Source organism: Tiliqua scincoides, chromosome 7 (genome assembly GCF_035046505.1).
Source record: "Tiliqua scincoides isolate rTilSci1 chromosome 7, rTilSci1.hap2, whole genome shotgun sequence".
Classification (NCBI taxonomy): Eukaryota; Metazoa; Chordata; class Lepidosauria; order Squamata; family Scincidae; genus Tiliqua; species Tiliqua scincoides.
In genome coordinates, this window is record NC_089827.1 from 11,793,485 (window position 1) to 11,820,233 (window position 26,749).

The 26,749-nt window shown below is 43.8% G+C and overlaps 2 pseudogenes; one reads left to right on the forward strand and one right to left on the reverse strand.

Annotated features, from left to right (window-relative positions):
* LOC136657068 (zinc finger protein 420-like) overlaps positions 1 to 26,749 on the reverse strand; it is a 657,687-nt pseudogene that overhangs the window by 357,264 nt on the left and 273,674 nt on the right.
* LOC136657983 (5S ribosomal RNA) lies at positions 9,389 to 9,508 on the forward strand (annotated as a pseudogene).

Consider the following 26,749-nt stretch of genomic DNA (forward strand, 5'->3'; position numbering starts at 1 on the left):
TCCCTTCCTTACCATTCCAGGCTTTAGGCTTCAGTGTACCTTCACTGGGCATATCCTCCAGTTGCCCTAGTCCTCTTCCCTTTTTTGTTACAAGGGGGTGTGCCTGAACTACAGGCTGTGCCCCTTCACCTTTCCCTTGTCTGGCTGGAGCTTTCATACTAGCGTCCAGACCAGTGCTACTATCAGCCTGTAAGAGGCCTGCATACCAGCTAGGATGCTTGCGCTCCTCCCTTACCTCTGCCTTAAGTTCTTCCTTGAGCTCTGCCAACCAGGCTAAGAGAGCCTCATTAAGACAGTCCGCTACCCTTATCTGCTTTTGGGCGTTTGCCAAGGCTTCAGCATAAGCTGTATTCCGTTCCTTTAAACAACAGATTAACCCATTCAGCCTATGCAATTCCCGTTTTAGATACTGCATCTCCGCCGAACAATCCCCACCTGGCACCCAGAGTTTCCTCAAATAGGAGAACACAAACTTACCAACCTTCCAGATATGGACAAGTGCCATTATTAATGTCCATATCATTCCCAGCACACTCCATGCATTTAAAAACACAGCAGAAATGTACATGTCCTTTACTAGGGGCTCCATATCCCAGACCCAAAAGGAGTTCATTCCTTTGCACACACCTGTGCCCTGTAGTATTAATTGCCTCAGGCTTCGAACCCCACTCCTGGTACCAATTTGTTCTGCCAAATTCTCGACTCCTGCCGACCATGGCAATTTGTCCCGTCCAAATATCCCAACTCCCTTTTAATGCCCGCTTTTGGCTAATTAACACCCTCCTTTTCCAAGAAGCACAGCTGCAGTGTGCAATGGAATGAACACAGAACTCCTTATCTATAGCAAATAACAAGAATTTATTGCTACAAACACAGCCACTCCCTGCAAGTCCCCTTGTCCAGAGGCTTTCCCTCCCCAAAACTCCACTTAACTCCGGGGGTAACGTCTGAAGCCTCCAAGTCCAATCCGTCTCCAAAACACAGTCCAGTCTTCTGCAGTAGAGTTCCTCCTCTCCAGCAGTGTGTCTCCTCCAGCAGGGTCCTGGCAGTCCTCTCTTCCTGTAGGTCTGGGTCAGGTAGCCCTCTTGGTCAGCGTACGGCTTCCGGCTGGGTCAGCGTCCTGCTTGACCAGCCCTTGGCTCCTTCTGAAGCTGCCTTTTATCCTGCAGCCCCTTGTTAAGTCCAAATTCAGCTCAGCTGTGAGCTACCTTGTTAAGTCCAAGTTAGGCTCAGCTGAGCTATCTCTTCAGTCCATGAGTCCATGCAAAGTCCCATCAAGGTCCAATGAAGCTCAGGTGTCCATCCAGGTCTCCATTGGCCTTGATTGATTACAGCTGTGGAGCCAGCCCTGCCCTTCCCAGAGCTGTCAAACAGCTGTCAAAACAGGGAATCGCTGTCAACACCACATCATCCACCTGATGATCTTCTGATCTTCCATTACAAATGGGTGGGTGAATAGGAAAAGCTTCTGAGTGCTTTTCTGGATGCCTGCCACGCTTTGATTAATGGCTAATAATAAAACTACAGCAACACAAGGCACGGAGATGGGAACCAGCGAAAAGAAGAGGAGTGAAAATTTGGAGCTCTCGTGATCTGGGCAACAACCATTCTGGCACCTACAATACTTACCATGTCCCCCCCCCAGCTATGCTATGGCAAAGATATATATCAATAACAATCAGATAATCCAACCATCAATTTCAGCTGCAATCCTATGCAAACTTGCCTGTGAGTAAGTCCTATAATAATAATAATAATAATAATAATAATAATAATAATAATAATAATAATAATAATAATAATAATAATAATAATAATAATGCAGGTATTTCTATACCGCCTTTCTTGATCCTCAGATTTCTCCTTAGACTTTATTCAAGGCAGTTTACACAGGCAGGCAATTTAAATCCCCATAGGGATTTTTACAGTTTGAAAGAAGGTTTCTATCTTTCAAGAAACCACAACATTCAAGATGTTTCTTTCTTGATCTGGTCACACATTCTGGCCTCCTTCCCCCCACGCTCAGAGCACATGGAATAGCTCGGCTCAGCTTGTCAGCTGCTTCAAGGTCGCACGGTGCCGGTGGCCTCGTACTGGCGACCTTCGGATGTTATCTACAGGCAAATGGAGGCTCAACCCTCTAGACCAGACCTCCTGCTCAATCTGTCCTACTGATCAAAGATCTACTTCTGAGCAACCGTGAATAAGGTTTCACTGTTAGTTCAATTCAGATGCTTTAGGTAACTAGACTCGAACGTTTTAGACTTGCAAATGACTTTCTTACATTAGAATATCTTTTCACAATTAGTTTTATTGGGCTATATCCTGTGTTTCATTAGTCCATCATAACTAACAGCCAAATCCTAACCAGCGTTCCAACTTGGATACAGCCATGCCAACAGGGTGCACACTGCATTCTGTGGTGTGGGGGCAGTCACACAGCTCCTTAAAGTAAGGGAACATTTGGTTGGTGAGAATTGAGCTGTTAGTCCCTTTGACATCAAAGGGATTTTGTCCCAATTAACTAAAGACACCGTCCGTTGATATTTGCAGAAAGATACAAATGCTAAATAAATACGGTATATACATAACAAAGTGATCATGTTCAGTTTTGAGACAGATAGCACAGTCCTAAGAACTTAAGGTGCTGGGTGAATGAAACATCAAGGTGTAACACTATATACTTAAGGCCCAATTCTATTGGGCTTCGTTGCCAGCAGAAGGTGCATTCTACTGACCGCAACTGCCCCAAAAGGCCGTAAAGCACATTCTAGCAGTGAGCAGAGTGCCAGCAGGAAGACCAGGGCATGATGGATCACTAACTGCCTGCCAGGGAAGGCAAAGTGGTGGGGGAGGCAGGAATGGGGTTGGGAAGGGGGCAAAACAGGACACAGAGGGGGAGGAATAGGGTGGGGAGGCTTCAGGAAGGAGTGAATCCAGTGGTGATGACATGCACTGGATCCTATCCTCTCTGGAAGCCGCCTCCCCACCTGTGTTATCTCCGTGGACTTCTACCAGTGAAATTTCTGGCACAAGACTGGGGAGACCCATTGTGGGACAGGAGGTTTACAGATGGGTAAGGGGAAATAATTCTGTTTATTATTATTAAATATTTGCATACCACTTTTTAGCAAAAAGTGGTTTACATAGCAAAACAAATCAATAAAGGACTTCCTTTCCACAAAGGCTCACTGTCTAAATATATATATTCCTTGATATAATAATACCTTAATATCGTGATGTATGACAGTGAGCATCTTTGGGCAGTAGAATTCCTTTCTCTCTCCCCTAGTAGCATTACTTCTGTTGCTAATACCTGTGAAACCTGCCTTCTTGGTAGCCACAGACAAAAAATGCATGTGGTCTCTGTGGCATTGGTGATAAACTTCCTTCACAGTGGTGTGACTTTCAAGGGTCAGTTAGCAGCTCAGCTCATGTTTATAAAACAGATAGCTCTAGAGACCTTGGTTTTTTCTCACTGCACATGTTAGGTAGTATGAAAGCTTTTCCCACTAATTCCACAAATTGGTCATAGTCTTTTTTTTCCCTCCCAAAATGGAATTTCTTAGGAATGATTCGTTTTCCTGCTAGCAGTATTATGGAGCCATTTGTCTAAATGTCATTGATGGTCCACAGATTGTATAGTCAGCTGCTCCAGGGAGAGGGAAGATTGCCTTCTTGGATTGTAACCTTGGCCATTCCTCCAAGACACTTGCATTAAAATGAATGAAATGACAAAAATGATTGCCTATGGAAGCCTTATGATCCATAGTAGAAACAAAGCATTCTTGAGTACCATCCTAAATTGTTCTAAGCTGCCCCCCCCCAATATAATCTCAGTATACTGGATCAAACTGTTTCTACAAGGCTTTTCAGTATCAATGGACACAATTATGTCATTCAATTGTGATGAATGAATGTACAATTATAAAAGTTTTTAGGTGAAACCTGTCTACCATCCTTAAAATAGTGAATGGCTGGCAACCTTCAGGCTCGAAAGACTATGGTATAAGCCTGCAGTATTCCCAGACAGTCTCCCATCCAAGTATTAACCAGGCCTAACCTTGCTTAGCTTCCAAGATCAGACAAGATCAGACACCTGCAGGGTAACAGTTACTGAAGCCACATTTATTTGTTGGTTTATTGCAATCAGATTCATGTACATGGTTCTTTATAGTGTATGAGAAGACAAGCTTCTGCCCCAAGAGGCTTACAATCTACCTTGGTCAGTGATTTTCAACCTTTTTTCAGGATGTGTTAGGTCTTCCTTTGACACCAGTTTGGTTGAGCATGCCCAGTCTTTTGTGAGGCAGAATCCATAGACATTTGGGGCAGGAAACAGTCTAGATGGGGCTCCAAGTCTGCAGACTAAGAGAGACAATAAACACTGGAAAGCTAAGTTCCTCTAATACACAAGTAGATTTCATGCACTTACAAATCTCCTACCATGAAGTAACACCACCCACACAATAAATCAAGCCCACAGAAACACCCAGACACAATTCAGACTGCCACTGTCACTTAAGCACAAAGTGAGGACAAAAAGTGTGTGCAAAGCAAATAACAGCCCAATCCTGACCTGCACTGAAACAGGCCGGTCGGCTGACCTACACTGTATCCAGTGCAGGGTTTGAGGTGGATGCCGCACAACTTGGAGTAAGGAGATTTCTTTCCCTTTACCCCGTGTTGCACAGCAGCCACCTCAATGGGGTCTACTCAGATCTGCGCCAGTGAAATTGCTGGCGGAAATCCAAGCAGCCCAGTGTAATGTTGGGCTGCTCGGGGGTGGGGTGGGGGTGTTAGAATCTGACCAAGGTGCTGGAGGCCAGTCTCGCCCTCCTCCTGGACCGAGCAAGCAACTTGCGCCAGACTTAACTGCAAGTCCAGATTGCTCTCTAAGTCAAGCAGGTAAACACAGCTGCAGGCTGTACATCAAGTTGCATGCAGTATGTACCTATGGGCAGCATATTATGGAATTAAGCTTTTAGGAGACATAACACTGTGACATGTCATCTTTTCATTCTGACCACCACTTTGTGCTGTAGTCTGCAGAGAAAGCAGAATACAGTTTTGTATTAAAAATCCATTTCCTACTGAGGTTGCTTTACCACATTACTGCCAAAGGTGTGTTTGCACAACAGAGGACCTCCAAGAGGGGAGAAAATGCCTTCAGACAAAAATTAAAAAATTTCCATATTCCTGAAACAAAATTGGTGACAGAGTGCATCTGTGTGAATAAGATCCAGGCTCCAGGTGACCAGGTGCTGACATATAGATTCTTATGTAAATCATACTCAGAAACTAACTCGCACAAGAACATCCCCCCCCCCAAAACCCCTTTTTTTCCCCTCCAAAGCGCACATTTTTAACTGTTTCAGATCTTGCAGAGCATGGCCTCAGGGGATGACTCCTTAATTTGTGGGTAAACAGCTTGGGAAAAAAAACAAGCAAACAAAACCTAATATTACATTGAGCTGCCTGTTGCAGCAGCTCAGCCAATTAGGGGGAGGTTATTCCTCACTTTGGAAAATTTTGACTCCTGTTCCTGCATTAGATGTGTTTGTGCACCCGTCTGTTTCACAAACTAACAAGTTCCAGCAGCGCAACAAGTCCGTAGGGCTGAGGCCTTAGACTGACAATTTCCCTTTCTTTGCTGAATCTGGGCTGCAAATATCAGGACAACTTTCTTTCATAAGCATTTGGAAGAAGCATTCAGGATGATCCGATGTCATAATCACAAACAAGGCACCCCAAAATGTACAGCATCCCAAAAAAAATGGAGGACATGACAAAATAAAAACTAAAAATACTTGTATATTGAATTCATGTTGTAAATTCAAACACTATATTATTACATTTTAATCTATATTATATATAGTTTATTACATATAATTTATTGATTACAAGAATACCTGCAGGGGCCTGCTCACAGGGAAAAGGAGGTCATTTAAATTCTTTTCCAGGACACGAGGCTAAAAAAGACGACATATCCTGAAAAAAAGAGGTATCTTGTCACCCTGCAAACATTCCAATCCAGACATTCAGATCCAGAAGCTTCTCTGTTACTTGTGAAAAACTAGATACACAGGTAGACAGGTGGATTCATTTATTCAACCAGTATAACTTGTTTTTCCTAAATTTTATCTTTATTATTTAAACCAGGGGTCTCCAAACCCCAGTCCGGGGGCCAGATGCGGCCCGCGACAAGCCTCTATCCAGCCCACAGCAAGCCTCTGGCCCTCTCAACTGAATGTGACCAGAGCTGTGCTCCATTTGCTTCTGGAGGGTGTTCTGAGGGAACATGCGACTCCCCTCAAAATGCCTTCTAACGGCCTGAAAACATCACTTCCTAGTTTTCCTGAAAAACCAGAAGTGATGTTTTTGGGCCGTCTGAAAGCCTTAGGCTTTCTAATGAATTTATTTAAATTTTATACATAAAATTTATTTATTTTTCCTGCCCTCAATGCCATGCTGTGGCCCTGGGGCCTAAAAGTTTAGAGACCCCTGATTTAAACAATTGTAGTTATTATTAATAAGAATAATATTTATTTATTTTAAACTTCTTTGTGACCTACTCTGGTTGAAAATTGATTTATTATTTCTATCATTAATATTAATCATGATGATGATAAGGCCTCAATAAGTGGATAAATACAAAATCCAGTCAAAATAATATGACTGCGTGAAAATTGATGATGATGATGATGATGATGATGATGATGATGATGTTTTCCAACTAAAAGGTTCACACACTGGGTTACACAGAAAAGAGTCTTCCTTTCTTCCTCGGTCCTTCACTTTGAAGGATAGTTATGTTTCTGTAAACACCAATGCATAATGCACAGTTGTGGACCTACCATAAGGTCCGATGGGGCAAAAGCCCCAGGTGCCAGGCAGCAAGACCCTGCAGAAGCCTCACTGAGGTGCCCAATGGGGGCAGAAACTGTGCTTCTGGCTTTCCAGAAGCACAGTTTCAAGCATCAGGGAACCTCACATAGGTTTCTCCAACGTGTTCCTGGGTCGTATGAGGCTCCATGAGCATCAGGTGAGTGGGGGGGGGATTTCTGTGCAGGGGGTGGCGGTAGCCCGCGGGGGGGCACCATCGCAGACCTTTGCCCTGGGCGCAGGGCTGGGGAGGTACGCTGCTGATAATGCAATGATAAACAAAATATTGGTGAATAAACTGAATAAATATGGGACCTACTCTTCTGAAACAAATGGACTTAGGTGAAGCCTATACTATGAAAAGAGAAAGCCCTTCCAAGACAGGGTTAACAGAAGAGGCGCAACCAGAGTGAAACACCTGCTTTAAGTCTGAAACCTCTGGGACTGTTCACTGCATCCAGTTTAAATGGGGAAAGATATCTAATTACAAGGCTGTTAACACTCCTAACGGAAAGCCGGACTACATTTTAAACCAGAGCGAGAGCTGAAGTGCCTTCAGTGGCTTGTCACTAATTGGTCATTTGGAACCTGGGGAGCTGTGAAGATTGACACGGTGAAAATGAAGAAGGGATCCAAAAAAAAAAAAAAACTTTTGTTGAGTCACTGATAATTAAATAGAGGAGAACTGGAGGCAGTTCTGTTTTTGTCTCTGGATGGAAGATAACGGTTTGAAAAGGCCCAGCGGAAATCAAGCTCTCATGCTGCGCAAGTGATGCATGTTTTGTTTTGCTTTCAAGCCTCTCCCCCCCCCCCCCAACCTTTGCTAATTAAATACAGTCAGGAGTCCTGGACATGCCTATGGCTAAAGGCAGGCATAATAAAACAAGAGGATTCTTCAGCAGAGCTGCAAGCCCACCTTCACAGCAGAGTTGCCAGGTGCCCATCAGTCTTTTCTCTCCCCTACTTGCTTTCTCAGCACCACTCACTGTCAACTCCTGTGCATTATTTGGCTGGAAGATCCTCACAGCCGTTGGCTGGGAGAAGGGGCTTTCTTAGCTTTTCTACCAGTTGGAGGAGGAGGTGGCAGTAGCAACTCATGGGGCAAGATGAAAAGGAGTGGGTGAGCAAGAGTGTGTAAGGTTGGTCCTCTATTGTGGAAGCCTGCAGCATTGTCATTGGGCTATGAGTCTTATTTTCATAAGAACATGAGCTCTGCTGGATCAAGCCAAAGGCCCATCTAGTCCAACTTCCTGTGTCCCACTAGATGCCCCAGGGAGTACACAAGACAACAAGAAACCCACATCCTGTTGCCATTCTCTTATATCTGGCCTTCTGAGGGAGCCGACTTCTAAAACCAGGAGGTTGAACATGCCCCTCATGGCTTGTAACCTATGATGGACCTTTCTTCCAGAAATCTGTCCAATCCCTTTTTAAAGGCATCTGGGCCAGATGCCATCACCACATCTGTGGCAAGGAGTTCCACAGATTAGCTAGATTAACTACACACTGGATAAAGAAATATTTTCTTTTCTCTGTTCTAACTCTCCTAATGCTCCGTTTTAGTGGATGTCCCCTGTTATGTGACATCTTGTTTCATGTTATGTCTGCCTTCAACCTATCAAAATGCATGAAGTCAACATGTCGGTGTTTGCCGTGACTTCCATTTCACACCTGACTGAAAGCCAAACTGTGACTTCACAAAATCAGATGCCACATCAGGATTACGTTGAATCAGGATTACGTTGAATTGAGTAACCTCTCTCTCTCTCTCTCTCTCTCTCTCTCTCTCTCTCTCTCTCTCTCTCTCTCTCATGTATGCATGTATAACCAGCTGATGTCCGAACTCGTTGGATCCCACATATATTAAACTGGGACTACTTCAATTACCTCCCAATCTATAAATGTGATGATGAGCAGAATTGAGAAGTAAGTGTTAGAACTTGGGGCTTCTGATAAAACCAGAACAAACCAGCCTTTTTCACTACAGTCTTTTTTTTCTCCCCTGGGTAATTTCCGTGAGCCATCAGACATCGCCAGACATGACAATCCTGTAGCTGGGCTTTGGGATACTATCCACACTGCAAACTGTTTGCTTGCAGTTCTGTAGATAATGGAGATGGAGCAAACACAGCAGTAAATGAACCTGTCTGTCTCCCAGGGTGACATCAAACTGACTCTTCACACACGTGGCACCCTAAATCGAAGTATTATTATGGAAATTGTGTCTTGACACTCTGCTATAACAAACATTTCAGGAACGCCTGGAGTATGTTATCTAAAGCAATTTAGATTTCTGCAGACAGGAACAAAACACTGAGACTGTCCGTAATAATATTTCAACAGTTAACAAGGACGGTAAAATATTATGATTACGGCCTTCCTCGCAAAGGTTGTTGCCAAAACGATTAAATTACATCGTGTTGATGTATAATTTTAATTCTTTTTAACCCACTTCTGCCCAGCCCACAGGTGTACACTTTTAATCACTGTTGCGTAGGTACAATGTTGCAGCAAATGTTACTCTGCACATGCCCGATCTTGTCTGATCTCGGAAGCTAAGCAGGGTCAGGCCTGGTTAGTACTTGGATGGGAGGCCGCCTGGGAATACTGGGTGCTGCAGGCTTATACCATAGTCTTTCGAGACTGAAGGTTGCCAACCAGATGCAATGTTAGACAGAAAAGGCTTAAGGGGGGAGGTGTTGGATTTAAGCCTGGACAAAAGCCATATTCTTTTTTTTTTCCCCTAGAATTCATACCATTCTATAGACATGTGGGAAAGTTAGCCATGTGCAGGAGCACTTCCCTCACAGATCCCAGGGTTGAAGCCTGACATGGAGCACAAGGTGCTCAGGAATTTGTAATGGTAGTAGTCATTTCAAGTCATCTCAGAAAACGGTGTTATGTGTTTTTTATTCCAAGGGAGCAGTTTCATAAGTTAAAATCATCTTAAAAGTGTACTAGATATGTGGTATACGTAGTACAGTGCCAGCAGATGCAGCCACATGCTTGTAGAGGTGTTAGAGAATGGTTTTATTTTTTCCTCAGATTCTGCCCTAGAAGTAATGTTATATATCATTTGATGTGTAATTTCATGCAGAATGCAATGAAACAAATCCTATCAAAATATCTCAATCCTATCAAACGTTATAGCCAAAAAAATCCAGTGGGGCAGGATAATGCATCCTTGTAGTACATCTACAATGGTGCATCTACAGTGGTACCTCCTTGTAGTGCATCTACAATGGTGTATCACTGTGCCCACCACCTGGAAGAAGGTCCATTGTGGGGGTGACATGCTGGCATCCCGCACTGGGTGATGCAAATTCTAGTGATGCCACTACAGTTGTTAACAGAAAGAATACTGGAAAAATTAATTGCAACACATTAAATAAATATACCCTCTCGGTGCAGAATTTGATAACTAAAACTGGGAAGAAAGCAGGGAGAAGTTTTACCAACTATTGTGGCCACATTTCTCTCTGGAAATAATGTATAACTTGTCATCATTGTGGGCATCGCAATGTCATTCACCCGCACTCTCCCCTGGGAAACAACGCTGGTCACATTCTTGAAGAAAAGAATATTCCAATATTCAAATATTTTAGGCATCAAAATCAAATTCTTAGGCGTTTTATTTTTAACAAATGGGACTTTCTGGAAGACTTTGCAAAGAACCAAGTTAGCATCTTTTAGCTTGCTGCAGCAAGCTTGAGCATCGAACTGTAAATCTGGGGTTTTCAGACATGGGCAGCTATGCTCACAATTCATGATGAAGATTTATAGAAGGCCCTCTAGTGGTCAAAAGTATTATACTTCTGAATTTTAGACCAGCTGTAAACAGAACCAATTACAAAAGAAACATGGTCCTTTATGCTGAATCCAATCCACTTCACTCATTGCCTACTCTGGCTTGCAGAGGTTCTCCAGGGATTCAGACAGGAATATTTCCAACCCTCCCTGGGGATGCCGGAGATTGATCCTGGGATCTTCTGCAGGCAAAGGAGGTGCTCTAAATCTGAGCTGTAGCATGTAAAGCACCAATTTTCACCCTTTTTTCAGCTCATAGCATACTGACAAAGTGCTAAAATTGTCAAGGCACACTATCTGTTTTTTGACAATTGACAAGACACACCACACCGCCGGTAGGGGGCTTACATCCCCCTATGGCCTTACTAATAAATGACCCCCAGACTCCCTCAGCATACCTGCAGACCGATCACAGCACACCAATGTGCTATGGCACAGTGGTTGAAAATCCCTGGTGTAAAGAATATATTCAGGTGGTGGTCTGACCAGCTCATCAGATTAGCAAAGCATAATGTACCAAATATATTTTATTAAAGAAAATATCCTTGAAATATTTTATCTAACTATCATGTGTTTTGTTTTTGCGCTCTGTGTGTGTGTGAGTAGCGGACCGCCCCACGCCCCAGGGCAAAGGGCCACAATGGCGCCCCCGGGGGATGCCACCACCCCCCAAGCAAATCCACCCCTCCACTTACCTGGAGCGCATGGTGCCTTGCACAACTCTAGGACACATCAGGGAAACCTCCTGAAGGTTCCCTGATGCTTTAAACCATGCTTCTGGAAAACCAGAAGCCCAGTTTTCAACCCCATCAGAAGCCTCAGAGAGGTTTCTGTGGGGTCTTAAAGGCGCGTGAGACTCCATGCCCTGGGAATTTGCCCCATCAAATGAGCAGGGCGTCCACCACTGGTGTGTGTGTGTATTCAAATAGTATGGCAATAACGTTTAGCTGTAGCTCTCCCAAGAAAGAATTTTAGATGCAAGCTGAAATGTAAATTGAAACACATTTCCATAAAGGTCCAGAAAGGTGAAAATAAAAGTTTTAATAACGAAGGCAAAATGAATTCTAGCATTTCACTTTGTCACATATACTGTCAAAAAATGACAATAACATATCACCTCATTTCTATGCGGACACAATTCTAAATGTGGCATAATGGAAGCAAACAAGCCACTGACTTAAAGCAGTCTGAACATCTTGGCAATACAAGAGAATGTTAAAGATCTGAATGAACAGTTTGAAGCTGACTAATAGAAGGAGGCCTAATATTTCATGAGTGTGACATTCTCTGATCTCTTCCATTTTTCCTTTGTTTTGATTTAATATTAATATATGCATGTTCATAGCTAGAAGATTGGAAAGAAAATTCTCTCTCTTCTCTTAGCAAAATCAGCTTCTGATATACACGGGGATTTCTTGAATGGGCTAAGTACTTACCCACAAGAGTACAAATACTCTTTGGAAAGATTATATAAATACATTTATGGAATATGCTTTGGGAAATGTCAAGAACGGCTTAGAAAAATCATGCAGCAGAGAAGGCACTGAAGATTCATCTTTCCTGCACATATAATGTGCCCATAATCATCATGCACAATTGGCACTGAGCTCAGAGGTGCTTCTCGTACAAAGTAGATTTTGATTTTGGGGTATTTCTACGCACTAAGTCTGTGAGCTGTAGCCCCTCAACCCATATCCACAGAGGAATCACCACTAACAGTTAAAATTAAGGCCCTATCTCAGTATGAGTCTTGCCCACACAATCCATCTGCTCAGCTATTGGTTGGCAACCTTCAGTCTTGAAAGACTAAGCCTACAGAACCCAGTATTCCCAGGCCGTCTCCCATCCAAGTACTAACCAGGCCTGACCCTGCTTAGCTTCCGAGATCAGATGAGATCAGGCATGTGTAGGGTAACAGTTGCTGATGGGTACTCAGCTATTGCAGGAGACAAATTGCATGAGAAAGTCTAGTCCCATAGAAACGCATGCATAGAAATCCTACATGACATTAGTGGAGAAGGTGAGACTTGTAGGAAGGACATGTTGGGAGAGCGATGTATGAACTGACCCTGTATAATGACATCATGGCTTCACCTTTCAAGATGGAGTTGGAGGGAATTTCAAAATTTGATGCACATCATGCCTTCAGGTCGAAATAGATGAGATGATAATGGTATTTCCGCTGTCCTATATTCCCACGTGTGGTCAGCCATTGGGCTGAACCAGTGGTGTAGCTAGAGAGGGTGCAAAGCACTAAGTTTTGCAGAGATCCTCACTGCAGCATGCAAGTGGCCCCTCCCCCTCCCCTTCAGAGCCATTCCCAGTGGGGGAGAAAAAGGGAGGCATTCGCCTGGCTCAGAAGGGAAGGGGAAGGGGCCGCCTGCACCCTGCGGTGAGGCTCCTTGCAAAACTTAGTGCTTTGCGCCCCCTCTAGCTATGCCACTGGGCTAAACAATCACACCTTCACTGCTTTGCTTCCACCAAGGTCACTGCATTCCTGAGTACCTTTATTAGCCTTTTTACAATCTCTGAGGCTTAATGCTAATTTAACCAATAGCTGATTCATAATTGGAAAGACAGTTGGGAACCTGGTACTGAATGAAATGGGTTTGAAACATCTCATATCTGATGAAAGCAAGCCAAAAGCTTGTAGAGTAATACACACAAACAAGGAAGAGGATCAGGGAGCAAACACACATTTAGGGCGCAGTCCTAACCCCTTATGTCAGTGCTTTCCAGCGCTGGCATAGCGGTGCCAATGGGACATGTGCTGAATCCTGCAGTTGGGTGTCACTCACTGAGGCCTCTGTTTTGTTCCCTTACCTCAGAGCCGCATTGCCCTTATGTCAGTGCTGGAAAGCACTGACTTAAGGGGTTAGGATTGCGCCCTTAGAGTCTCATTGATGAAGCAATTCTCAGCTGGCCTTGCTGCCATAAGGTACTATAACTGCTCCATTTCCACTTCATGATTTTGGAATCCAACACAGGCAGGGGAGAAAGATATACCTCTCTCCCACCCTTGCACCCTGCAATTGGTACAGTGCCGCTGAAATTGGAGATAGTGCATAGCTCTTATGACTACAACTCACAGAGAGACTTGCACTCCAAAAATGGGTCAGTCCAATCTCCTAAAGCAGGGGTGGGCAAGATCTGCTCCGGGGGCCATTTGCAGTCCTTGGGGTACCCCAATCTGGTCTGCAGGGAGCCCCCAGTTTCCAATAAGCTTCTGACCAGTTGGAGATTTGGAGCCCACGCTGGCCTGCAAATGCCAGTCGCAACCACAAGACGTGAGCCGTGGGCCAAGTTAGAGCAAAGCCTTTTATAGTCTCCATGTGTTTTCTGTTTTTGCCTTTATTATTTTTCCCTCCCCCCCTTGCCTCTGAACAACTTATGTCTCCATGTGTTTCTCATGTGGTTCTACCTGTTTGTATTCTCATGTGCATTTTAAATAAGCTCAGTAAAATCCGTTCATTCATATAAGTTCCGTCTCTAACGTATTCATTTGTGTAAATTTATGTAAATTTATTCAAATTTGAATGTAAATTAATTCTTTTTTTTTCCTGGCCCCCACACAGTGCCAGAGAGATGATTTGGCCCTCTTGCCCAAATGTTGGCCCACTCCTGTCCTAAAGCCATCTAAGCCAGTGGTTGTCACTATACCTTTTGCTAATAAATTCCACAGATTAATTCTACAGGCTGTGAGAAACTCTTTTTATCCATCCTCAGGCTCTCGCCAATCAGTTACACTTAGATGCAACTAAGTATTCTCGTATTGTGAGAGAGATAGAAAATCTTTTCTGTATCTGTTCTCTCCATCTCAGTTTCCATGGCCTTCACATGGTGGTAGATGCACCCAGGTCGGAGGGGACTCACAGGAGGCAGTTTGCCAAGGGCTCACTGAATCCAGCCCTGTAGTAACTTGATTAAAGAAAGCTTTCAGAGGATGAGAACTTAAGCCCTAAGGAATTAATTGGATCGTAGTTTTTATTTGTACGGATTTTCACCCATTGTAAGCTGCTTTGAACCTCCTTCTTTGGTAGGCGAAAGGACACCGAGATCAAAAGCACATCTGAAATGCATCCCTAAACACCTTGACTTCCAGGTTCACGCCAAGGATGGGAACTTGAGTCAATTGACTCAAGTCCGAGTTGCTAAAAAATGTGTTTGTGTGACTTGTGCATGACTCAAGTCATGTGTCCCTATGATTCATGACAACTTGAGGTTTGGGCCACTGACTTGGAAATGGGGCCCCATGTGTGCAGAACTCAAATATGTCTGTGTCTGGGTGTGCTTACTTACTTTTTTATGGCTTCGGTGAAAGACCTCATGAGGCTATCTGGAAGCTGGCATTGACAGGCATGAGCAGCAGGGTAGGTTAGTTCCAGTCAGGACACTGGGACTGGGGTGGGAGTGAGGGGTTGAGGAAGGGTTAAGGTTTTTTTGTTTTGGGTAGCTGAATTGAGCATGAAGTGGGGGGAGGAGGAATGCAGGTCCTGTCAGCTCACAGGGGGAGGGAGGTGGGAGCAGCCTCTCCTGTCCACCTCCGAAGAAACAGATGATCAATTGGATGAGAGATGGGTCGACAGATTTTTTGTTCCTCTAGACCAGGGGTGTCCAAAGTTTTTGGCAGGAGGGCCACATCGTCTTTCTGACACTGTGTCGGGGGCCGGGGGAAAAAAAGAATTAATTTATATTTAAAATTTGAATAAATTTACATAAGTTTACATAATGAATATGTTAAAGATGAACTTATATGAATGAATGAAGGTCTTGCAATAACTCAAGGCTTATAAAAGGCCTTGCACAAAGCAAGGCTGGCCTTTCCTTTGCTGCCACTGTTGCATCACAGATGTGAAACAGCTAGCAGTAGAGGGAGCCCTGATCCCACAGCTCACGTGAGAGGTCAAACAGTCGCCCTCACACTGAGAGCATTTGTGTCGGGCCAGTTTGGGCTCCAACAAATCTCCAGAGGGCCAGAGGCTCATTGGAAATTGGGGGCTCCCTGAGGGCTGCATTGAGAGGCCTCAAGGGCCACAAGTGGCCCCAGGGCCGGGGTTTGGGCACCCCTGCTCTAGACCAGGGGTCTCCAAACCCCGGCCCGGGGGCCAGATGCAGCCCTCAGCGAGCCTCTATCTGGCCCACAGCCAGCCTCTTGTCCCCTGAAAGCCTCTGGCCCACTCAACTAAACATGACAAGAGCAGTGCTTGCATCTGGAGGGTGTTCTGAGGGCCGGAGAGGCTGAGTGAATGAGCCCACTCATTCATTTATTCATTCATCTATGTTCCATCTCTAATTTATTTATTTAAATTTTATATTTAAATTTTTTTTTCGGCCCTCAGCACTGTGCCAGATATTTCATGCGGCCCTCTGGCCAAAAAGTTTGGAGACCCCTGCTCTAGACGAAGGACAGGGGAAGGGGTTGGTGGGCAATTTCAAGAGTCCAGGGAGGGGGAGAAGTAGGGGGAGAAACCAAGAGTGATTGAAAACAAGACACCTAACTCATTTCTCTCACTTTTCCATGCTCACTCTCCTACTGTATCAAAAAGACTCATGACTTGACTCACAAAAAATGGTTGGCAACCTTCAGTCTCGAAAGACTATGGTATAAGCCTACAGCACCAGGTATTCCCTGGCAGTCTCCCATCCAAGTACTAACCAGGCCTGACCTTGCTTAGCTTCCGAGATCAGATGAGATTGGGCATGTGCAGGGTAACAATGAATCTGTAAAGTCCTGACGGCCACCAATTATTACTTCCAATGTCCTGATGGCCACCAATGATTCCTCTGATTTGCTACGTTTTGCTCTTTTTATCTGATTTTTTATCTGACCATGGTTTTTTATGAGTATATGTTAATGTGTTTTTAATATGTTTTTATTTGTGGTGAAATTATGTTTTTAATCTGTTTTTAATATGTTGTGAGCTACCCTGGGTCCCTTTGGGGAGAAGGGCGGCATATAAATAAAGTTTAATAATAATAATAATAATAATAATAATAATAATAATAATAATAATAATACTTGTGCATGAGTCGAGTCAAAGGGGGCGGAGACTTGGGTCTGGACTCGAGTCCGGGGGAGGTGCCTCTGACACATCCCTGGTTCTTGCACCTGCTTTTGTCAAAGTGGAACAAAATCAGTGCCATCATTTTCCATTTATAAATGGTTTGCATTTGTAACTGAGCAAAAAAAAAAGCACAACACAGTGTCATTTGTGTTATGGACATTGGAAGGGAGTCAGGCTGTGGTCATCAATGTCCTGCTGTAATTCTTGTTTGCTCCTTTGCATCTGACACTGATCTTATCTGTACAAATAATGTCTTTTTACAGCTTGTTTCTGTCCACTTGACTATTGTTATCCTTTCAGCTGTGCTATCAGCAGCATAGCTGAACACAGTCTAATTTATGGCCAAAGAGCTTTGGCTACAGTGATAAGTGAAGCGGATGCATGGATTGAATAGCCGTGAGTAGCTGGAATTTAGACTACAGCTAAGCAAACAAAAATATTATTTTTTATTATTTATTTTAAAAATTTCTACCCTGCCTTTCTACCACACATTGGGGCACCCAAGGTGGCTTACAGCTTAAAAACACAGTACAAGGTAAAAAATTAAAACAATACTAAAACACAAAGCAATTTAAGCAATAAAACAAATCAGCCCCAATGGATCACACTATTAAAATTACATTTATTAAAAAGTGCCAGTCTTTCATGTCAGCAGTTAAATGCGTCCTTGAATAAGAACGTCTTAAAGTCCTCCCTAAAGATCTCTAGAGAGGGAGCCGTTTTTAATTCCAGGAGGACAGAATTCCACAGATGAGGAGCTACCAACAAGAAGGCCCTATTTCTAGATGCCATCATCCTCACCTCTGCTGGTGTAGAAGGGCCTGAGAGTATGGGTAGGATCATATGGAAGGAGGTGATCCATCAAATACCCTAGTCCCACATAGTACGGGGCTTTAAAAGTCAAACCTAGCACTTTGAATTGGGCCCAGAAGCGAACCAGCAGCCAGTGTAGCCACTGAACCAGTGGTCCAACTGAGCTGAACTGACAAGCCCCAGCAACCATGCAAGCAGCCACGTTCTACACTAGCTGCAGTTTTCAGACCATCTCCAGAGGCAGCCCCACTTAGAGAGTGTTGCAGTAATCTAATCGGGATGTCACTAGAGCATGGGTCACTGTGCCTAGGTCTGGGCAACCCAGGTATAGTCACAGCTGGGGAATCATCTGAAGCTGAGCAAAGGTTCCCCTAGCTACAGCTGCCACCTCGGAACCCAGGAACAGCTGCGGATCCAGGAGTTACCCCCAAGCTGTGAACCTGTTCCTTCAGAGGGAGCACAACCCCATTCAGAGCAGGACAATAGTCTAATACCCATGAAAAGGAATGAAAGGTTGCTTTGAAAGGTAGTGAGGTGTGTAAGTAAGCCAGCACACACACACACTAAAGAGAGTTGGGACTCAAGTCATTTTGAGTCCTGACTCTTTTTTCAAGTCATTGGCCCTGAGTCGCGAGTCAAGTCAGGTTCCATGATGTCCATGACTCGAGTCAACTCTAGTCACCAAAAACAACTTTGTTTGCAACTCAAGTGCAGTCAACACAAGTCAAGTGCCCAACCCTGGCTGCTGCAGAATCCTATCCCCCCCTCCCAGGCCTCAGAGCCTGATATGGATCTCCTTGGTTTTGCACTGAGCTGCAGCAACTCCGAGTAGAACCATCATGGGGTAAGGGAACTGAAGTTCCTCAACCCCAAGGAGACCTCTGGCTGCTTCCCACACCCCCTAGGATATAGTGGTGGCAACTGCCATCCTTGTTTCTTGGTCTCTCTAGTTATTGAGAATAAATTTCCCTGATTTGGTTTTAGTCTGGGTCAGTCAAACCCAGGTTGGAGATCCGGTATTTACATGAGCAGTGGTAGAAATATGTTAGCTCCCATGAGCTGCAAGAAACAGATTAGGATTTGATCCCCCCCCCCCCAAAAAAAAAAATAAATTATCCAGCTCTCTTACACAGCAGTCTTCTTTATGCACCCAGGATCAGAGCCAAATGTTCTTTTCTAATTGTCACTGTTGTGTAAAAATAGGACAGGGGACAAAAGATGAGATCTTTCCCTTTGAAAATTACTCAGTGAGCTTCCACATGTGTTCGCAAGCCCTTCATTTGAAAAGCAGCTTGCATCTTCTGATTTGCTTCTGTTAGGGCTCTACTTTTTCTCATTTATTTTGTAGTTATTTCACTCTTTATCTCAAACGGTTTCTCAAGGCGGCAGTATCTCATTAAAACAAAAATTGGAATGGTTAACCTCCCTATTCTCGGTAGCTTCTCAAGGCATTATAAGGACGCGGAGATGTAATCACATACCCTTTCAGCTTTCAGAAGAATTCTTAACAGGGGCAACTGTTTAAAGATGGACAATAAGTTTATTTCAAACTCCTGCTATGCTCTCAAGGGGGAGACAGAAAATATATATATATATATATATATATCATGGCCTGTATTGAGGCTTTTTAAGTTACTAAAAAGTAACTACAGTGGGTTCTCCTTATCTGCCATTTCGAAACCCACAGATGTGACCCACCCAAACTCACATCTGGACGTGCCTTCAGGCAATAGCCGGAGATGATCTGAGGCATGAGGAGGTTGGACACAGCCTCCCCACACCTAAAAACACCTCTGGGTGTGACTGGAAGGCACTTGTTTGAAGGTCCTTTGTGGGCCCACCCACAGTTCTCAGTATCCACGGGATCAGAATCCACGATGTGGGGAGGGGGGGAATCTGGGAACGGATCTCCCATGGATACCAAAGATACTGTGAATACCAAGGTCCAACCTTGGTAATTATGTTATTTTGTAATTATGCTACTAATATAATAAATGAATGCCACTGTACAAATCGATGGTAAGGCCACACCTGGAGTATTGCGTCCAGTTCTGGTCACCACATCTCTAAAAGGATATAGTGGAGATGGAAAAGGTGCAAAAGAGAGCAACCAAAACGATTCCTGGGCTGGGGCACGTTCCCTATGAGGAAAGGCTACGGCGTTTGGGCCTCTTCAGCCTAGAAAAGAGGCACCTGAGGGGGGACATGATTGAGACATACAAAATTATGCAGGGGATGGACAGAGTGGATAGGGAGATGCTCTTTACACTCTCACATAATACCAGAACCAGGGGACATCCACTAAAATTGAGTGTTGGGAGAGTTAGGACAGACAAGAGAAAATATTTCTTTACTCAGCGTGTGGTTGGTCTGTGGAACTCCTTGCCACAGGATGTGGTGATGGCGTCTGGCCTGGATGCCTTTAAAAGGGGATTGGACAAGTTTCAGGAGGAAAAATCCATTACAGGTTACAAGCCATGATGCATATGTGCAACCTCCTGATTTTAGAAATGGGCTGTGTCAGAATGCCAATGCAAGGGAGGGCACCAGGATGAGGTCTCTTGTTATCTGGTGTGCTCCCTGGGGCATTTGGTGGGCCACTGTGAGATACAGAAGAAGCTGGACTAGATGGGCCTATGGCCTGATCCAGTGGGGCTGTTCTTATGTTCTTTAAGAGGGGATTGGTCAAATTTCTGGAGGAGAAGTTCATTACGGGTTACAGGTCATATAGGTATGTGCAATTTTAGAGGCAAGCTGCCTCTGAATGCCAGATGCAGGGGAGGGCACCAGGATTCAGGTTGTGCCTGTTGTCTTGTGTGCTCCCTGGGGCATTTGGTGGGCCACTGTGAGATACAGGAAGGTGGCCTAGATGGCCTTTGGCATGATCCAGCGGGGCTCTTCTTATATTCTTATGTTATTATATGTATAAAAACGTGTGGTGTGAAGGTTTGCCAAATCAAGTTCTTAAACATGCACATGGACTTAAACATCAACAATGTTGATGTTTAAGTCCCGTCCCCCCCTTCCCCACAGCTCCTGGGCTACAGACAGGAGAGTGGAATACATATTTACTCAAAGTTCCCTTGTGTTCAGTAGACTTACTCGCAGGAAAGCATAGCTAAGGTTACAGTCCTAGTCACCATAAGGCCTCGCTTGAAACATTTTGACTAAAGCAGTCCGAGCTGGATTACCAGTTTGCTTCAGAAGCTCCTGTTTCTCTGGCTTTCTGCTTCTTTCCTCTTGGGTGGGTGGTAAAGGTTAATCTCAGGACTTGTGGGAATTGCTAAGAGGAGGCTCTTATTTTTTATTTCTTTTACCTCTGAGATACATTCCTTTATTACTACCGTCCAACCTCTTTACAGTAGCGCCCATCCCAAGATTCACCCCCCCCCCCATTTTTAATGGGTTGGCAGTTGTGGCATTACCTGGCCCTGTCTCAGAAATCTCAGGTTTTTGCATACATCCAACTTGACACCCCAGTCCTGTGCAATGTAATCCTATGTATGTTTACTCAGAAGTAAACCTAGCTATTTGGGGTAATAGCCCAATCCTATCCTTCCCGGTGCCCAGATGAATGGAGGTGCCAAAATGGTGATCGCTGAATCCCACGGGTGATGGGAAGCCGCCAGAAGTCTCCAGGGGAGAAGGGGACTTTCAGCCCTTTCCCCCAGAAAAGCTCCAGGACCCACAATGGGGATTCGCATGTCTGTGCTATTTTGCCAGCGCAGACTTCAGAACCTCCATATTGAACTTTTCGGCCTGACACAGAGGATAAGATCCAGCTGAAGAGGTCTCTGCTGCCAGTCCCACCCCTTCCCACACTGGCCCCTCCCCTGTTCTTCCTTCCCCTGCCTAAGAACTCCTCCAAGACCTTCTAACGAAAAAGAACAGCGTACTCAATCAGAAGAGTAGTGCATATTTTGAAATAAGAGAACATCAGGTTGCTTGGGTTTTTAGAAAACGACTGGACTAACTTCGGGTTCAAGGCATTCATTGCCATCAAAACTAGTGACATGAAAATCAGATGATTAAATTTTACCTATGTATGCATTGCCTGACTGTTAACCTGATCAGTGACATTTTACCAAGAGATAACTAACATGTCTAATAGAGCCAGACCAATATCGATGCTGGGACTTGCTTTTAAGAAATTATACAGTCAAACTGAATAATAAAATGTAGGACTTTCAGGTCATCGAATCAGGATTGTAAGGCCATCAAATACAGGCCTTATTTTTATGGAAGCATGATCTTCCATGGGCATACAATCTGACCGTTTATGGCTACAATAAAAGAATACGGTGTTCTATAATCAAACACATTAATGTGCCATAAAGAAAGAGCAAGAAGGACCATGTTGGAGGTGTGTGCAGAACATGGAGAAAGTTTAGCAAGACAAATCCAGAAGAGTTAAGCAAGCAAACAGTGCCGCTTGCTAATGCTATCTGACATTTATGTAGCACATTTCATGTGCATTATCTTAGGGCGCAATTCGAACCTGTGCTGGAACAGCCAGGTTGAGTGGCCTTGCGCTGTATCCAGCACAGGTTAGGTTCAAGCTGGAGGTCACCATGGGGTAAGGGAATGTTTTCCCCCGTACCCTGTATCAAGTCCCAGCCTGCCCTATGGCAGCTATTTCACTGGCACAAATCCAAACAGCCCATGTAACACTGTTTGGGCCAGGGATGCGGGTTCAGATGTGGCTTGCGCCACCACAGTCAATCCCACCCCCTTCCTGGACCCAGTCCTCCCTCCATTCCACCCTCATTCTTAAATATATATTCTTAAATAAATACATCACAACAGTTAAATCTAGGCTCTAAAGAATGTGGGGATTTTCTGGATGTCAAGAATTCAATGCAGATATATCACATAACTTTTTTTTTTCAGTGCAAAAGGAGTTTGGATCTTAATTAAATATAAGTCATCACAGTGTTTAGAAGTAAATAAAAACTCAAGCTTTGTGGGGAAAACAAGTTAGAAAAGTTAAAATGGAAGCTTCTCTCCTCTTTTACCTTTGTGAAGTGCCTAGGCTCTATGAGTTTCTCAAGATAAATTAGCAATTAGGACTATGTATGTGGCACTAACTTCAGATGTAAGCTTCAATTAGAATTTAAATTGTCCTCATTCTGAAAATTTCAAAGGAGACCAGACAAGCTCGACCACCTTTAAGAAAAAGATGCACCAGCTGAGCAGATTCTAATCACCTAATCAAATTTAAAATATACCTTATCGGTTCCTCTACAAATGGCATAATTACTTTAAGGAATGGGCAAGAAGCAAGGTAGCCACTGAGAGATAGATGGTAACACTGTAGCATTAAAGAATCCAGATGGTATTCCCTAGCTAGGCTATCAAGTTGTGAGTAAGCTTTTAATGGAGCAAATATTGATGTTGCACAAATTAAGCTTTGTTTGGATGACATCCAGCTCCCTAGAGTTCTCCTTACGGAGTCCATAGCTCTGGTAGATAAGATTTTTGCAAGATGAGGTTAAAGAGGCAATTGCCTCTTAAATTATCAATGATCCCCTGGGAAAGGTGGCTCAATGGCGGAATGTTATGAAAATGTAATGAGAATCTGAGGAAATGATTACAAGCATGCAATTGTATTAATGTGATTTAAAAAAAAAAATACACATAGACAATGGTTTACCTGAGTATGGGTGCAGGGGGAACATCTGGGAGGCAATGAATCTGACTTATTGGCACAATAAATATAACAAGAGTTGTGGAAAATCTTGTAGTTAAACATCAGGGCAAACCTGTTGCAAATCACAGAACTACACAATTGCCTGTTGAAGAATATAGTTCTGTGTTAATTAACATGGTTCAGAAAGAAGACAGAATTTGCTGTTCACGGTTGGTTTCTGCAATGAAGATTTTTTTTAAGCGACTACTGCAAGTCTCTTGTCTAGATTCTTGTCTAGATTCAGAATATGCAACCGTAACCCACAGAAGGTAGTGTTCTAAAACTAAAGTCATTAGTAGGATTGATATATAGCAGTGGTTTCCAAACTGGGGGGTTGTGATGCCCCAGCCAGGGAAGCTCTGTGTCTTTGCCCACCTTCAGGTATGGCGTGAAGGCAAAGGCAATGATGTAATCTCTGCAATCACACCACTGCCGGGGGTGAAAGGATTTTTTTTTCCTTACCTAAGGCAGTGCTGGCCTCCTGGGGGGTCCAAGAGACCTCTGCAGGACTCCCCACACCTCCAAACTTCTGTAAAAAGTTTTAAAAATGGGCACTTCTGGTTTCACAATGAAAACAAGAAGTTTTTGACCCAGGGTAAGGGAATCTCTGTTTCCTTACCCCCAGGAGACCTCAGGCAGGTTCTCTGGCCCCAAAGGATACAGCCGTGATCATTTTGACGCCACTGCTGCTTTGGGCACTGGGGAAGCTTAGGATTGGGTCCATAGCAGAGGCAAGATTCCAGTTGGGAAAATCATGCTTCACAGACTACCGCAGAGCTCTTAGATATCACACAACACCAGCTCTCATTTTCTTTAATAGCTGAAAGCTGAAAAACATGCAAGAAAATGTAAGAATATAGAGACTGAGATATGAACATTTCACTAAGCATTTGATTCCATCAGCTAAATCATCACGCTTGAGATACAAAGAGTTGGAATTAACTGCAGATACCCTCTCCTTTAAAACTTTGCCCTGGCAGGAACCCTAGCAAATTCTTATCTAGCAGTAACAAGTTGAGATTTTACTGATCTTAGGCTCTTAAAGCGTAATGCAGATGAATTCTAAGCCACATTTGAAAGCCACTTCACATTATGGAATGAAAAGGAAGAAACAGACAAGCCTTGAAAAAATAACCCCTCTACAATGGGAAAATAAAAAGAGTAGTCAGGCTGATTTTTCCCTTCTACTAAAAAAGCAAATACTTGATATCAGGCTGGAAATCTACAATAGGTTTAAGAGACGGATTTAGTAGGTTTTAATTATGGGCCTTTTTGTAAGTCTCGGTGATTTACTAGCTCTTTTTATAGACCTGCGAGACATTTTCAAACTTTCTCCTGTTCTAGAACTTGACATACTAATTCATTTTTATAGCTGTATTAGGCTGCAATCCTATCCACTTTCCTGGGAGTAAATCTCATGGTACACAATGGGACTTTCTTCTGAGTAGACATGGATAGGGTTGGGCTGTTAGTGATGACAATTAAAAATTAACTAGGAGGTTTGGACTGTGGATAAATATGTAAGCAATCAGTTCCTGGAGTTAACAACAGCCACTGCTTAATAAATGGATAGCAATGCCTTGTGGCAGTTGCTTCTCTTGAGACAGGTCATTTCTGTCTTTCCTTTGTAATACAACCTTTTACTTGATGTCTCACTTGGCCTGAACATGAAAGTGAGTGAGGTGTACCTTACAGACTTCTTCTTCTGCAAAGTCTGGGATTAAATGCAGAGTGATCTAAATTGAATTGACACACAGCCTGGTAAGAATGTACAAATTGCCTTTTTGGAAGAAACCAATTACCAATCTAGTTGAGGATTCTGTGTTCCACACTAGTCATTCAGATACCTAACAGTAGATCATGGTGAATACAGCCATCAACTATTGTTTTCCTTCAGTAACTGAAATATAAAGGCTCCAATTTGAATTTTCTTGGCTAATAATCATTGATCCAGCTCTCTTCCAGTTGAGCCTGTGGAAAATGTTCTCCATGGTTGCTTTCAAAACCTGTTCAGTAGAAGGAGACACACAGGAGAGATTAAAGGTATCTGTGTAGGGATTGGTGGGTCTCCAGCATTCCATTGCAGCAGGGTGTGCATCCCATCTGCATCCCACCCTCAGCCACTCTGCAATGACTTCCTGGTTGAGTGCTGAAGACTTTTGGGCAGGGCAGAGGCCCATGCCAACTTCTATAGATAGAGGAGGTAGAGCCAAGCTGGACCTGGAGGGTAAAGGGAAGCCAAAAGAAGAGATAAATAGGAGAAGAAGGAAAGAGAGGAGGTGGAGGAAGGGCAAATGGAACTGAAAGAGGGGTGCGTGTGCGTGTGCATACATTGTTATAATATTGTTATTGTTGATATTGTTATAATATTGTACAATATTATTGAAAAGCAAAGGGTGCAAAAAAATGAGTTGCTAAAACAAGGGGGGAAAAAAACCTTTCAGTGACTTTCGGGGTACAAGCCATGATGTGTATGCGCAACCTCCTGAGTTTAGAAATGGGCTGTTTCAGAATGCCAGATGCAAGGGAGTGCACCAGGATGAGGTCTCTTGTTATCTGGTGTGCTCCCTGGGACATTTGGTGGGCCGCCGTGAGATACAGGAAGCTGGACTAGATGGGCCTATGGCCTGATCCAGTGGGGCTGTTCTTATGTTCTTATGATCCCCCCCCCCCCCCAAAAAAAAAAAATAGATTCACACCACACTGTTTCTTAAAGTTTAGAGATCTGCTATCAGGGTGACCAGATGTCATAACTGGACAAGAGGACAAGGCACCCCAAAATGTAGGACATCCAGGAAAAATGTAGGGCATGGCAAAATGAAAGCTAAAAACACTCATATATTGATTTCATGTGGTTAGTTTAAACACTATATTGTTAAATTTAAAACGATATTAATTTATTAATTGCAACAACGCTCTGTGCTGCCTGCAGGGCCCCGCTCTCAGGGAAATGGAAGACGTTTAACTTATTTTCCAGGACAGAAGGCTAAAAAGGAGGACATGTCCTGGAAAAAGAGGATGTTTGGTGACCCTGTCTGCTATAAAATTTCCAAGTATATCTTTTGCTGGCACGGTTCAAATAAAGTCGCCCCTCCTTGCTTGCTGCTTCAGACTGTGCAGGTAATGGGATAATACGTTAAAGGCAGGAAGCCGGTGGCTTGGCATTCACGTCACCCTACCTTGAGAGGGAAAGTAATTACAGATTTCGTAAGCGTCCCAACTCAAAACTGGAGTCAGGCGAAGCCTAGGTGGAAAAGGTCAAGATTACAGAAGCAGATTGCCACAGGAAGCCAGGCAGCATCTGTTTCCGTAGAAAGGTCACAATCAACATTATATGAACCAGTGCACATGGCTTCCCATTATTTACTCATTTGTTTGGCTAGCTTCATCTATCACTTATGCAACTAGGCTAGGTAAAGGTCACACCTTGCCACACACCCTTTTCTAGACCCTTCCTAATAACTCCTTGATACCCAGGGAAGCTTGATGT